The 5,206-nt window shown below is 45.3% G+C and overlaps 1 pseudogene; it reads right to left on the bottom strand.

The window, feature by feature from the left end:
* Positions 1-298: 298 nt before the first annotated feature.
* Positions 299-2,871, bottom strand: LOC100687161 (annotated as a pseudogene).
* Positions 2,872-5,206: the final 2,335 nt, after the last annotated feature.

Here is a 5,206-nt window from a genome sequence, read left to right as displayed (position 1 = left end):
GTTTCTGAAATGGGAAAAAAAAATGTTGAGTGTGCCATCCTGCCTACCCCGCCCCCACCAGCCAAATAAATCCCAGCTGCTAGGGCGTTTGTTGCCTTTGAAATCTTGAAATAAATATTGAAAAAAACGGCATCAAGTGTTCATGTTGAGTGATGGCACTGAGTGGGCCCCAGAACCTATCAGGTAGAGCATCACTGGACAGTCTTGAGGTGTCATGGAGAATGCGAGGGCTTGTTGCTGTGGTCAGTCGTCAGCTGGGTGTAGGGGCTGTGCTGAGTCCCAGCTGGGGTGGTGGGCTGCAGGGGAGGGCTACCTACAATTTGTCCAGGAAGTTGTCCAGGGCAGGGATGCCTTCCTTCAAGCCTTTATGCTTGGGTGCTTCAGCCACCACCTGGCTGGGGCGGCTGGTGTTGTCAAAGGGATCCGGGGCAGGATCTGCCAGTGGTCAAATACACATTAGGGGAAGGCTTGGCCACTGGTGTTGGACCTCAGGTCAGCAGTGAAGCCAAAGGACTCATTCACAGGCAGGTAGGCCTTCACAACAAACATGGGAGTGCCTGCCACCTGGGACTCCTCAAAGACGTGACCCAGCTTCCTATTCAGGACATCATAGATGCCACCAACCACTTGTTCTGGACACTGAATCTCCACAAGGTAGATAGGCTCCATAAGCCAGGGCTGGGCAGTCAGTACACTGGTGTAGAGGCAGTGCCGGGCAATGGGGATAATCTGGCCACCCCCACGGTGGATGGCGTCCACGTGCAGGGTCACATCGTGCTCATGGAAGCGCACACCACTTATGTTTTCCTCACACAGAGCACCCTCTTTGGTGGCCCACTGGAAGCCAGCTACCACACTATTCTTGATCTCATTGAGGTACTGCACACCCTTAGTGATATCAGTGAGGATGTTGGTGCCAGTGCCGTCAGGCCCGAAGCACCAGATCTTGCGGGCCTCAGCCACATCCCACTCATACTTCTCAGCCAGATAGCGGGCCTGCTGCTTGAGCTCCTGGTGGGCTGACACCTCACCCTTGTCAATGTCCTCAGCCAGGCCGTCAGGGAAGGGCCGTGCCTCATGTACACCCAGTTGTGCTTGTTGGGGGACTTGGACAAGCAGAGCACATTCTACTCCTCACTGACGGTCTCATGGTAGGGGACTACAGGGTCAGATTTCTTGATGGGAATGCACGCATGGTCCTTCTCCAGGTCCTTCAGACAGATCTCCAGGTGCAGCTCCCCAGCCCCCTCGATGATGTGCTCCCCTGACTCCTCAATGATGCACTGCACCATGGGGTCTGACTTGGCCAGCCGTTTCAGACCCTCCACTAGCTTGGGAAGGTCAGCTGGATCCTTGGCCTCCACAGCAACCCGGACAATGGGGCTCACGCTGAACTTCATCACCTTCATGTTGTGGGCATGCTCAAAGATGGTGATGGTGCCAGTCTTTACCAGGAACTGGTCCACTCCCACCAGATCCACAATGTTCCCACAAAGCACATCTTCAATAGGCTCAACATAACGGCCCATCATCAGGATTGTTCTCTGGATGGGCTTCAGGTACAGGTCCTCCTTCTTCCCAGGGGTGTAGTTGGGCACCATGATCCTGACTTTCAGGCCAGTGGACACCAGCTCTGAGAATACACGACCAAAAGCATAGAACTGACCTTTGTCAGAGGTTGGCACCATTTTAGGAATGTACATCATGAGAGGGCCTTTGAGGTCACAGCTTTTAATGCCCATGGCTGCCTCGTTGTCTGGGGGGCCCTCATACAAGAGCTCACAGCGGTATTTCTGGGCTGTCACAGGGGAAGGCAGATGGATGGTGATCATCTGCAGCAAAGCATCCCCAGCAGGTAGCCAGCGGCGCATCACAGCCTTCAGCAGTGGTTTGCCTTCCTTATCTTTGCCTCCACTGTCCAGCTTGATGTCCAGCTTTTCAATCAGCTTTGCTGTCTCCTCTTTCTTGAAATTCATGATGGCGTCAAACGCCTTGAAAATAGGGTCCAAGATGAGCTGGCAAAACGTCCGCCGTAGCTTCTTGCCGTCAGGGCTGGTGGCTGACTTGCTGAATTTGCCGTTGGCTGGATCAAAATACCAGTCACCCCACAGATTCTTCATCATGTCCTCCACTTTCTTGGTCCACTCAGCAGGCCCCAGCTGGCCCTCGCCCTTGGTAGCAAATTTGGCCACATACATCTCTGCAAACTGCTTCAAGGTAAAGGCCCACCGTGGAGTCCGGACCCAAAACCAACGGTCCCAAGTACGGGGTCGATCCTGATGTTGCCCATGGGACTGCTCTCGCCCTCCCCGTAGGTAGAAATGATGACGTTGACGTTCTCCACAGGGCGCTGGAAGGTCTGGTAGAGCTCCTCAGGCTCCAACTGCAGCTCCGGCAGAGCCCGGTCCATCTTGTTCCTCATCAGCACTGGCTTGATGCGCCCCGCAGTGGCCACACACCAGACACACGGTCCACTACCACCAAGGCACGGTCGGTGACACGGGGGTGACAGTCACCTCCGAGGAGAAGTCCACGTGCCCTGGGGAGTCCATGAGGTTGATTAGAAAGCCAGAGCCATCCTTACTCTGCTTGATAAAGTTCAAGTCCTTTTTTGGAGAGCTCATAGAAGAGTGAGATAGCCGTGGACTTGATGGTGATGACGCTCCTGCGCGTCCTTCTGGGTGTCAGCGAAGCGGGTCTCCCCAGCGCGGGCGGAGGCAATGATACCGGCCTTGCACACAGCGAGTCCGTCAACGTGGACTTGCCGTGGTCCACGTGGGAGATGACAGACGTGTTTTGGATGTTGGCCTTCTTGTCCATGATGGCCCGGATCTGGTCTACCGTGAAGTTCACCATGGTGGCGGATGGCGGTGGATTCTCCCAGGTAGATCTGAGCGAAGCGAGTGGCGCCAAGGATGGCGGTGACAACGGCGGAAGAGGGTGTAGGCTATTTCTGAAGCAAAGTAAGAGTCTAATTTAAAGAGTTATTTTTTGCAAGAACAATATCCTTGCAAGAAGACTCGGGCACTGTCTTCTTCATCTGGAGGATAACTATGAATTTTGTTTCCTTTCACTCTGCCCCCCCCCCCCGCCCCCCCCCAGAAACCACATTCAATGATAGCATTACATTAGGAAATTTCAGGAAGAAAGAGTGAATAAGATTCACCCTGACAGGGTCTAAACTCATAGTCAACGTAGCTGGAACATGCACAGAAATCACAAAGATCAGGATGAAAAGTACAGAAAGTGGGGGAAGCTCGAGAAGGAGATGTTGCTGTATTTCCAGTGCTTAAAGGAAACATGATATAGATTCTATCCCAAGATATTAAAGATCTAAACACCTAGAATTTATATTTGTTAGGTTGTTTAATTATAACCTAGAGACAATACAACATATTGTAAGGCTTTCTTTTAATATTTTTATTGTATACTTACTCTTTGCCACTTTTCTAAGTGTTTTATTTGCATTACTTAAGCAATTATCATTTAGAAGCAATATATGATACAGGTACTATTATTATCATCCCCATGTTAAAGTTGAGAAACTAAGGCTTAGAGAGGCTAAGTAATTTGCCCAAGTGTCACATCTTTCTGCTCTCTCTTGAATATAAGAACAGCTCCCCAGTGATAGAAACAATGGTGTTCACTCAATTTTCTCTGGAGGAGAATATCATAGAATGAGTTTCTGCTCATCAATTTACTCTATCTTTTCCTAATACATGGTGAGGTATTCAAGAAATACATGTTTATTGAGTGAATGAGCTAATCCTTTGCTTTATTCTGGCTTTGCCCATTTGATTATTTGACACAATTATTATAGTTTATCATCTTTCTATCATTTGATTTATAAAAATTGATTTACAAAAATTCATGATGAAATTGTATTCTCAGAACTTGCAAAGTTTAAAATAAAAACAAATGAAAAAATTATTTTAAAGCTACTTCCACCATAAGAAAATTCTATAGATTATGGAAATGTGTTTTTTAATTAATACAATTTTTTGGATGGAATTATTTGATGGGACTAGGTAGCAACTTGAAAGATGAATGAAGATGAGAAAAAGCAAATGGAATCCTTATAGTTTACTGTTCCTTTTATACATAGTGGTCCCAAAATATGGTATTAACATGTATATTTCAACATTCTCAATTTCTATGCCTTCTGTAAAGCCATAGCATTAAAGATTTATTTTTGAATCTTTGAACCATCTACGAAGTTAATGCAATTAGAGAGATCACTAAATATTATAGGAGAAAGAATTAACTTCATACCACATAAAAAGGGAATTATGTAAAGGTTAGACAAGAAAAAGGATTCCCATGACCAATTCATACTGATCTGTTTATGTTGACCACATGTACTATAGTCAGCTCATGGAATTTAACCACAAAGAGCTTGATGGACACTGATTGTAGAATATAGTCATAGGAAGCCGAATATGAATCATGCTGTCACATCAAACTGTACCCTGAAATCTATGTCATGTGTCTTTTTTTTCCTCGTACATTGATACAACATAAGTCAACAGAAATTATTCTTTATTCTTTGCTAGCTGTTCTCCTAAAATAAAGTGAATCATAAATTTAAAGCTAAATTCAAAATCTTAAAAACATAAAATAGACTCAAAATATGAGTAATTTCAAAACACTTTCTAGCTAATCCATTTCTCATTGTCTTGCAACTCTCTGTGCCTGACAAAATTCTCTTCCTCTGCTTCCCAACCTTTCCTATTTCCACTATGCAACTGAAGTTTAGGAATGCATGTTTAGGTAAATTATATATTCTTTCTGTCTTTGCCTGGAACTTTCCATCATCTTTGCCAGTGACCTCATTCCTGTTAACAAACCATGTCTACTGTATTTCAGATATCCAGAATAGAAATTTTTGGATCCAGTATATGATTAACTACTGGATGCTATTTGCAGAAATTTTACATTTGTGTTGACATGTCTTGTCATCTGAGTGAAATCCATTGCTACCCTAATGACAAAATTGTTGGGTAAATCAATTACAAGAGACTAATTCAAACGATAAAATAAATGGGTCTTTAATTATTTTCAAATGGGAAATAAGCATCTGATGTTTAATAGTTCAAATGAAAGTTATAGCGCACCCTTAATGACTTATTTCATGAACTAAATGATGCTAAGTTAAAACATCAGCAGCTTTAATTAAACAACCACTTCTGAATCACCATGGGCCAAA

This window comes from Canis lupus, chromosome 32 (genome assembly GCF_011100685.1).
Source record: "Canis lupus familiaris isolate Mischka breed German Shepherd chromosome 32, alternate assembly UU_Cfam_GSD_1.0, whole genome shotgun sequence".
NCBI lineage: Eukaryota > Metazoa > Chordata > Mammalia > Carnivora > Canidae > Canis > Canis lupus.
The sequence above is the reverse complement of the archived record's forward strand: the minus strand, read 5'-3'. Positions and strand labels throughout refer to the sequence as shown.